Source organism: Ictidomys tridecemlineatus, unplaced genomic scaffold (genome assembly GCF_052094955.1).
Source record: "Ictidomys tridecemlineatus isolate mIctTri1 unplaced genomic scaffold, mIctTri1.hap1 Scaffold_417, whole genome shotgun sequence".
NCBI lineage: Eukaryota > Metazoa > Chordata > Mammalia > Rodentia > Sciuridae > Ictidomys > Ictidomys tridecemlineatus.
In genome coordinates this window covers 123,740-135,163 of record NW_027522702.1, presented here as the reverse complement: position 1 = coordinate 135,163, position 11,424 = coordinate 123,740, and positions in this window count along the sequence as shown.

The following is an 11,424-nucleotide window of genomic DNA, read 5'->3' as shown; positions in this document are numbered from 1 at the left end:
AGAATGCTCATTACAACGTTTACAGGTTTACAGCGAGAGACCAAGAACATATCTTATTACCTCAAGAAGAATGATAAATTTATAAATCAGGAAAATCATACCTGAACATATATATGATATATTTATGTTTGGATATATGTTTGAATATAACAACTGGTTGTAAATAACACCCCTATTTTAGCTCTCTTCCCCCCTGCCATTTGAAAGATGCTCTCATGGGTGTGTACACATGTCAAAATTTATCCACTGTACACTATAATAATGTCTATATATATGGAAATTCTCTTTTCTACTTATGCACAATTAATGAATTTGTGTGTGTGTCATATTTCATCAGTTTCTTTAAAGTTTGGAATTCTAATAGGTATGTAATGGTATCTTAATTTGTGTTTCCCAATTTCAAAGGATGTTGAGACTTACTTCACACACTTCGTGTGTGTGTGTGTGTGTGTGTGTGTGGTTGTGTATAATATATGTATTTTATATAGGTTTATGTATATGTATATATATGAATTAGGTTCAAAAATTGAACATTAAAATTAAATAGTAAATTGCTTCCCTGGTAAAGTTAGAAAATACACACAAACATACATATTCATGTGACATAATTTTATAATTTTCAAAATGGGTCAAAACATAAACACACATATTTATATGACACAAATTTATCGTTTTCAAAGGGTTCTGAAACATGACACCTATTTAACAAAGTTGTTTTGAAAATTAAATGAGTTAATGCAATTAAGATATTTAGAATATTATCTAAGCCCAAGGTAATTATTTAAATGCTATATATTCCTCCTGCTTACAATTGGTAGCTCTATGTAACCATAATGATTTTTAAAATGCTATCAATAAATGTTGTAAAGAAATTTTAATCTTCCCCTGTTAATCCAATAATGTCAATTGGGTAAGTATTACTCTTAAAATCTGCCTCTCTAGATTAATATTTTAATATTCTAAATGTACCTAAATAATGCAAAAAATATATATTTTACATTTTCCTTCAATGGTAAGTTCTTTTGTATATCTATTCAATTCTTTTGTGATTTGTCAATCTACTCTATTGACTTTCCACTATGTGAGTTTAAATTATAAACAATTTTGACATAAATGAAATTGACCTTAGATCCTCTCATGATAGCAGATCGAGATCCATCTGGCTAAAGTTTTTTTTTTTTTTCCTGGTGACACATATGATCTTTTCACAGTGGAGCAAAAGAGGAAAAATTGATCTAGAAAAAATAACTATACCTTTTCAAAATGCTATTTGATTATTTTAAATTTGTTTTAATGTTTTTATTATCTAATATTGGAAGAGGTCATGTATAAGTAAAACAAAATTTACTTACAATATATAAACAATAGGGAGGCAGAAGAATAAACATCTATAGCTGTAAATCACAGTGTGACAATTTAAATATTTATGTTGCCATGATGACATCCTTAGTGCCTATTTAGAATCGTGATGGACATCTTAAATAAATAAATATTTCTATCTTATTCAATGGGCATAGACTCTCTCTCTCTCTCTGTATAATACATATGTACATATATGTACATGTAGTGTGTACTGGCATGCAAGTTTTATATGTGCATTTCTATAGAAAATCATAAGTAGACATAACTATGAATATTTTGTATATGTATGTAATATTTTACACTGTATTTATATACAATGTCTGATAATTAGCATATGTATGTTCAGGAATACATCTACATATACATATATATGCTCACACACATCATAGCTTTATTAATATTGTTCATAAACACAACTAGTAAAACACTATGAATTTACTGTGCATAGGCATGTAAAGTATATGTGAATGTTCTTTCACAATGTGCAAATTATAGATATTAAAATTGGTTAGGCAGGATTAAAGAAGTAAATGAGAATTGTTAAATGAGAATTTGGTCAATGCAAATTTTGTGAGCTGTACATAAATTTTGTAGACCTAATGATTTTTGAAAACCATTTCCAAGGCTGTTTATGGCTCATATGGAAATCTAAATGGAATCTTACAGGAACTGGATTAAGGAATTAAGCTCTTGTCAAATATTGCTGGTCTCTGCTTTTTAATTTTTCTTGCCCTCAGAGTTCTCTTGCCTTTAATACATGTTTATAATTTGTAGGCCAGAAGTGGAACTCTCTAGCTAATATTTTTTCTTCCTATTGTGCAAAGAAATCTTCTTTAATGCTTACATGGTTATTTGAATTTTGCAGTAGAATGCTGTGCACTGCAGTTTTGCTTTGAAATGAATGATCCTCTTTTTTTGTTTGTTTCAAGGTAAACGATTTTCTGCAGTTTTGTTGTGCATCCTTAGGAGACGACTCATCCCATTGCTTAGATGTAGAAGGGGATTTTTTTTTTTAAATCACTGCTGTGAACAACTAACTGCTTGATCATCAATGTTCCTCTTTTTCTTCTCCTTCCCTTTGTAGTGGTCTTAGTCCGTGCCTGTCCTCCATGGCACATCAGGATTTGACAAACTGGTGCTACTCACAGTGGAAGCAATGTATTCTTTGTTAGAAAAGTGCCCTCTTTCTCAGAAGTCACATAAACATCTTAGGAAGAATGGTTGATTAAACTGGTTCTGCCAGGAGTTATACTTATCTGAACACATACTTTCTTTGTGTAGGATTTGGAAATTCTACCCAAACCCCACATCCTTTCTCTATAGAAGGTAAAATTAGTCTTGATTTCTTCCTGTATGTGCAAGCTTTGTTCTTTGTGCAGTTTCCATAGAAAGAGTGATTTTCAGTATTCAGGTCTTATCTTTCAGTATGAAAACTTAGTTATTGTTCAGCATTTTTAAACTTCCAATTGGACCTTTGTCTTCTAGACAGTAAGTAGAAAGTTGTACTTCATAAATGACATTTTACTTCATTATATCGTTTCTTCCACTAAGCCATAGGTTGTGCATACATTATAGTTAGGTGAAATATTTGGTTAGAAGATAGTAAAAATCAGCTGAAAAATGATGTGCTCACCTGCCGAGAGCCTATTCTAAGTGACTTTACTTTTCCTGTAACATTACAGAAAAACGACACTTGGTCTTCTTTAGGACTAGATCAAGGGGATTTTGGAAACCATAGGTTTCTCCAAATACAAGGCAGTGTCTGAACTAAAGGCATACAAAATACTTTTTTGATTGAGTGAATGAAGGGCCAAAAGCAGGAAGAAAAATAACTTTTGGTTATTTTAAATACTATGAAAATAAATATATCTTAAGTTTACGTGAATGTATAATTTGGAAATGATTATTCTCCTCTATTAACTATTAAGCTTTTGTTGTATTTACACCTATTTTGGAAATTATTCCATTGAGCATGAAAATTAGGTTTTGTATACGTATTTAGAGATTGATTAACAAATTATAATAGATTTTTTAAAAATTATGCTTATTAACCCTGAAAGTCAATCATTGACATTTAAAAAACAATAATATAAAAATTGTGAAAGGGACATTATTTGAAAGTGGAAGAAGGATTATAATTTTTCCAGGTTACCTTTATGGGGTATAAATGGAATATGTAATATTTTGAGAATACTTTGAATTCTGAAATTTTATCATGTCCAGGTTAGAAATATGCAATGCAATACTATCCTGTAGGTAGAAGCAGCAAGCTATAACTCTCAGTCAACCACACAATCACAAGGGTAAACTGTGGATGCCCCAGCTTACACTTTGTTCCAGCTTACACTGCATTCCTAAGCTATGGTGTTCATTAGATTGAGTATATTAAATGCATTTTTTTCTTCAATTATTTTAATTTCACAATGGGTTTATCAGGATGTAACCTCGAAGTCATGGAAATCTGTAGTTCTCTCCTCTGTGGTATATATATGAATACACACCCACACACACACACACACACACACACACGTGCACAATTGCTGGGGATCAAACACAGAATCTCACGCGTGCCAGGCAAGTACTCCATCACTGAGATGTGCCCTCTGGTCCCTTTTCTTGGTTTTTAATGTTCCATATGATAAATGTTCTTAGTTCATCATGCTTAGCCAGAAAGTAACTATAGCCTATCATATAAAACAGCCATTTTTTAGAGGACATTTGATTAAAAAAACCTGATAATTTTGCCAAAGACAAAGTTTCCAGTGATAACAAAATAAATTCTGGTTGCAGCCAAATCATTTTTGTTTTGCATTGTGCAGATGTCTATAATATTTTTTTTGGATAAATGCTTTCTGTCAAATTGGCAATTTTGCTTTTTCTTTCTGAAAATTTCTTTGGAATATAAATGAAATTAGATTTGTTTTTTGGGAGGAGGGGTACATGTGAGGAAAAATGTCTGTATTATCTATCACTTGGTATTCCCCACCAGTCCTTCATGTTGTATTAACTATGTTTTTGCACATTGGAAATAATTCCTTATAAATCTAGCTGTCTTTCATGTCTCCATTATTGGTTTACAATTTGTTTCAGTTATATATAATCATGGAGCACTGAGCAGCCCCTTTAGTCAATAAGATGTTGGTAATGTTTTGTTGCAAACTATAAGGATGCTATAGGTTTTATTAGTTACAAATAGCTATTGCTAAAAACTAGCAATAGCATATTTATAAAAAGCCCTGTAAAATAGCAATATCTTTTTCCCATATAGCAATACTCAGGCAAAAATCATATTTTCTGTCTGTAAATATTAGTAGATGAAACATTCAATAGCTAACCTTGCTAAAATATTCTCTAGGAAATGAAAAAATAAATGTATTTTGAACCCTATAGAAGAAAGAGAAGCACAATGTACCTTCACTTTTCTAATTTTACCTTGTTCTACTAAATATCAAGTTTTTGCTTTGAATTTTGTCAACAGTATTTTAATAACTCTGCTGAAATTTCAGATACAAGTCTGTGATTACCTCCTTATTTATGTATAAATAGCACATCATTGGTAAAACATATACATGGATGGTGATTATATATATATATATATATATATATATATATATATATATATATATATATATGTTACAAAAAATTTCTTCTTGTAACCAAATTAGAAAAGTATATTCCTATGGTCTATGATATAAATGTAGCTTATTTCAGGACAAACTACCTCTAGTCATTAGATTGTGAACTTTAGGAAATTTATGAAAGTATATTTTCACTAATCTTAAGTTCCATGATAAATGGTGTCTGTATTTGAGAAAAATCAAGGCATTTTAATTTAATTTTGTTTTAGTTTTGCAGTGCTGTGGATATAGTGCAAGGTCTCACATATTCTAGGCAAGTATGTACCACTGAGCAACATCCCTAGCCCGACACTTCTATTTATAATTTATATTCCTTAAAAGTCATGACTTTTCATTCATTAAGCTACTTATTTTGAGATAATAGTAGCATACATTTGTTTTTGTCAGCTTTTTTGCTGCTGTGATCAAAATATCTGCCAAGAACAATTTTAGAGGAGGAAAAGTTTATTTGGCACTCATGGTTTCAAAGATTTCAAATGGCCAACTTTATTGTTCTGGGTCAGATGTGAGTAAGAATACCATGGCAGAAGGTTATGGCAGAAGAAAGTGGTTCAGGACATCCAACCAGGAAGCAGAGTAAGAAAAAGTGTACTCATCAGGGACAAAATACATGTCCTAAAGGCATACCCCAATGATCTACCTCCTCCAGTCATACTCCACCTGTATTTAGTTACCACCCAGTTATTCCCTATTGGGGGATTAATTCACCAATTTGGTTAAGACTCTCATAATCCATTATTTCACCTGTAAACCTTGCATTGTCTTGCACATGAGCATTTTCAGGACTCCTCACATCTAACCAACAGCAATATTCAATTATAAAGCTAATGCATAATAGATCTTATCTATCCTTTACCCACTCACCACTATAGTAACATCTTGTCAGACTGTAGTACAATATCACAACCTGAATATTAACATTTGTTTTAATCAGTTTTTCCATATTGTAACCAAAAAATCCTGACAAGAACAAAGTGTATATGGAGCTCATGGTTTTAAAACCCTAAATATAACTTCACCTTTAGAACTTTAGAGGTCTCGGTCTATAGAGAGCCATTTCTATTGCTCTGGGCCCAATAGAAATGGCAGAAAAGTATGGTGGAGGAAAGCAGCTCAGGACATGGCCATCAGGAAGCAGAAAGCAGTTCCACTTTCTAGGGATAAAATATATTCCCCAAATGCCTCCCCACAATGACTCACTTGCTCCAGTCATACTCTACCTGCCTAGTTACCACCCAGTTAATGCATTCAAGTGGATTAATGCACTGATTAAGTTAAGGCTCTCATAACATAATCATTTCACCTTTAAAGTTTCTTGCATTATCTCACATGAGTTTTGGGGGACCACGTAATATCTAAACCACAACATGATGCAGTTAAGATACAGAATATTTCTCTAGTCACAGAGATCTCTCCTGTGGCTTTTACATAGCTATAACCATCCCCTCACCTTATCCATTGACAACCACTAATCTATTGTCCATCTCTATAAATCTGTCATTTCGAAAACATTATATAAATGGAACTCTACAGTGTAGGATAACTTTTAGGATTGTTTCTATTTTTTCCCTCAGCATAAATCTTTTGACATTTATTCAGATTCTTGAATGAGCATAAATTTTTATTTTTCTGAGATAAATGCCCAGGATGCAATTGCTGAGTCATATGATATTTGCATGCTTAATTTTTAAGCAAATGCTAAATTCTTTTTCAAAGTAATTGTGCCATTTTATATCTCCATTAGATATGCATAAGTGGTACAGTTTACATTCTCAACAGCATTTTGCATTGTCACTATTGATTATTTTAGTGATTCTGATTGGTGTATAGCCATATTTAATTTGTGGTATTAATTTGCATTTTCCATTTACTAATGATGTGAAACATCTTTTTATATGGTTGTTTGTAGGCTGTATAGCTTTTTTTTTTTTTATAAATTCTCTGTCCATACCTTTGTTTGTTATTGCTGTTGCTGTAGTTTTAAGCATTCTTTGTGTATTCTCAACCCTAGTACTAAGCTGAATTTGTGATTGGTAAACATTTCTCCAAGTCAGTAGCCTGTCCTTTCATCTTCTTTAAAGAATGTTTTTCTAAGTAAAATGTTTTAATTTCAATAAAGTCTAACTTACTATTTTTTTCTTTTCTGAATCATGGTTTTGGTGTCAAATCTAAGAACTCTGCCTAATCATAGTTGCGACAAATTTCCTATAGTTCTCTCTAAATATTATATCATTATATCTGTTACATTTAGGCCTCTGATCTACTTTGAGGTGATTTTATATGAGATTTGAAGTTTATATTAAGGTCTTATTTTTGTTTAAGGAAGTATAAATATCACAACACCATTTATTGGGAAATTTAAATTTCTTCTATTGCTTTGATTTTTTAATTTGTCAAAAATGGAGTATATTGTAGTTTGTATTAGTTCCATGTTCCCTTTTCTGTTCTATTGTACTATGTGTGTTCTGCAAATAATAAAACAGTCTTGACTGTTGTAGAGATATAATAAATTTTGAAAGTGATTAGATTTCTTGTTTTATTCTTTTTCAAAATTATTTTGCCTATCCTAGTTCTTTGGTTTATTCATAAACATTTTAGAATAATTGTGCCTGGGGGCTGGGGATGTGGCTGAAGTGGTAACACACTCACCTGGCATGCATGGGGCGCTGGGTTTGACCCTCAGCACCACATAAAAATAAAATAAAGATGTTGTGTCTACCAAAAAGTAAATAAATAAATAAATATTTAAAAATTCTCTCTCTCTTTAAAAAAAAAAAAAGAATAATTGTGCCCGTATTTATATAGCTTGCTATGATTTTGATGAAATTTTATAAAACAAGTATATAAATTTGTAGGAAATTGCTATATTTCCTCTCTAGTTTCCAATCCTTCTACATTGTATATTGTCTCCTTTATTTAGGTTTTCTTTGGTTTATCTCTGTTTCATCAATATTTTATTGATTGAACATATAAGTCCTGTCTATTTATTTTGATTTACAGTTTTATTCTGAGAGATTATTAATGGCCCTGTATGTTTAACCTTTATATTTACATGTTTATTGCTAGTGTATAGATATAGAATTAATTTGTATATATTGGTCTTATATCCTGAAACATTGATGGGCTCAGTTACTAGATGTAGAAGATTTTATCTCTTTGATTCATCAGACAGGTTTACATAAATAGTGAACTGAAAAAAGTACAAATATTTTTTCTGATCCACATTCCTACTATTTTCTTTCTTGCATTATCACAAAATCTTTCAGAACTATGTCAAATAAGATTAGTGATAGAAGTCATCCTTATTGTATTGCTATCCTTAGGGATAAGACATTTATTCTTTCTTCATTGACCATTTGGTAGTATTTTCCAGTAAACCATCTGGGCCTTGAGAGTTACAGATTTATTCAAATTATGTATTTCATATTGGATGGGCGTGGTTGTCCTTTAAAAAACACTGATCTGTTTCATCCTGTTGTCCAATTTATGAATGTATGGTTCTTCATTGTACTGCTTTATTTTCCTTTGGGTATATTTTGAAATTCTATTGATATGTCATTTTCTTATATTGGTAATTACTTGAAATATTGCTTAGTTTGACTATTTGGGTTGTTGGTCATAGATTTTTTAATTAAAATTTGGATATGTGGGTATTATACAATTATACTCCTGAGATTATTTAAATCTTAAAGTTTATTTTGTTTTTCTCAGATTCTACTCTCACAGAGGAAGGGGTTGTCCTATCTAATTATATGCAGGGTAGAGTAGACATGCAGATTTCTCAATCTGAAGTGGGAAGAATGCCTGGTTTTCCTCTGGGCCCCTTTGATACTACTAGTGATTAAGAAAAACAGGAGTGCCCTGTTATTGCTCCTCCACTACCACCAATGGGGGATGACTTCATTTCTACTGGAAAATAGTGAACAATCTGGCTCTCTATCGACTATTCAAGGACAGCACATGGGTGAATATGAAGGAATTATGTAACATGAACAATAACTTATCAGAAAAAAAGCATGTTGAAACAACAACATAGTTTTCCAAATAAATGGTTATTGGAGAATTCCAATGCACACTACAGGGGTTAGAAAATAAACGTAGGAAAATTTATAACAAGGAGGAAAATGATGAAATATAAAGCCTTGGACTCTCCTTTCCATGATACACAAACTGTTTCACTAGTGGTAACTAAATTGATGACATTTGTGAGAAATCCACAAACTAGTCAGAATTTCCCTGCATCCAGGTGAAAGCAAAATCAACCACATCAAAAGTAGTAGAGAGACTGGAGACACCCTGTGGTCCCCTTCCCTTGCATGGCACCATGTAACAGAAGAAAACCTCAACTCCAGGTTTCTCTCTAAGGAGGAAAAGGTTTTGATTACACATCCAATATTGGAACTTTTCCTAGTGCTGCCTGAGAGATTGGCTTGGGCCTTTGACAGGATCCATCAGCAGGGAACAAAGGAGCATGGCACTCATCATAGCTTTTGTTCATAGCCCAATACAAAGCAAAGAGAGAACAAATAATCAAAATGCTCCCTGCGAAGGAAAAGTGTGGAACGTAGCATAAAACACTCCAATTTCTCCAAGTCATACCTGGGGGATTGGATTTGGTATTATCTATTGTTGAACACTGATGACAACATGGCCTGATCTAGATAACTAGGTGCCACTAAGAACAAAATCTATGGTTCTGACCATCACAACTGTTTGAGGGGTCCACAGAATCTCTGGCTGGTTTAATCAATGATGTATCTTCTCCTGTGAAAAACCAATCTATGAATAGAAAAGGTAGCAACTTTTCTCTTGTGTGCATATGAACACAAAGAGTAAAAGACATGAAGAAAGAGAAACAGTATTGAAACAAGGAAGAAAGTAAAATCACAGAAACTGACCCAAATTAAGCAAAAATATATGAATCTCCAAAACAAGAATTTAAAATAACTACCATTAAATTGTTCAATGAGAACAGGAGAACAATAAATGAATAAAGTAAAATAGTGGCTGGAAATTTGTCTCAAATAGGGAAGGAAATGACATTTAAATCCAGGAATTCCAAAGGACTAGAAAGAAGGATAATTCAAAGAAGTCCAAACTGAGATATAATCATATCGCCAGTAGTTAAAACAGAGAATTTTAACAACAGTAGTAGAACACCAAACCCCTACGTATAAGGAGATTGTCCTAAGACTAAAAGCAGATTTTCAGCAAAAATCCTGCAAGATAAAAGAAGTGGGATGATTTATTCAAAGCACCTCAAGAAAAAAAAAAATAACATAACAACCAAGATTACTATACTTAGCAAAATTGTCCTTCAAAAATGAAAGGAAAGACAAGGACATTTACAGACGCCCCCACAAAAATGCTGAGGACTTCTTCGGCATTATAAATAATGTTTGTGTTTTTGTTGTAAAAACAGAAAAAAAAATTCTAACATTCCTAGGGAATCACAAAAATCCCAAATGACCAAAACAATCTTAAGAAGAAATAGCAATGCTGGAGGTATAGTACTTCATAACTTCAAAATATATTTAAAAGCTACAACAACCAAAGAGTATGTTAATAGCAGATGTACCAAAGGAATAGAACAGAGAGCAGAAATAAACCTATACTTAAATGGTAAGTCTTCAGGAGAGATTCCAAGAATACACAATTGGAAAAGGATAGTCTCCAACAAATAATGTTGGGAAAACTGGATATCCACATACAAAGTGTGAAATTATACACTTTTCTTATATTGTGTGGAAAAAACACTCACCATTAGTTGAAGATTTCAACCTACAATCAGAAACCAAAATCTCTGGAAAAAATATGGAGGAAAACCTTTATGACATGGGTCTTGGTATTGACTTCTTGGATATGGCACCAAAAGCACAGATTTTAAAAAAGCCAAAAAAAAAAAACAGGCCAGTGTAACTACATAAAACCAAATCATTTCTGCAATGCAAAAGGAACAATAAATATAGCAAAAACACTAGCTATAGGATGGAAGAAAATGTTTGCAAACCATATGGTAGGCTATTAAAATCAAAATTATATAAAAAGATCCCACAACTTAATAGCAAAAAAACAATAATTCAATTAAAAATGGTCTAAGAGCTGAATAAATATTTCTACAAAGGGAAATAAATTCCCAAGAAATATATGGAAAGATGTCCTTTTCACGAATTGTTATGAAATTGTAGAATAAGATATCTCTTCTCATTTGTTAGGTTAGCTATCTTATGGGGAAAAAAAGAAGATAGCAAATGTTGGTGAGGATATGGAGGACATGTAAACTGTGTATACTTTTGTACTGTGAATGTAAAATTATATGTATGCTATAAAAACAATATGTAGTTTTCTCAAAATAATAGAGCACCATATCAACTACCAATGCCACTTCTGGGTTATGTAAAATATAACTTAAATCATGATCTTG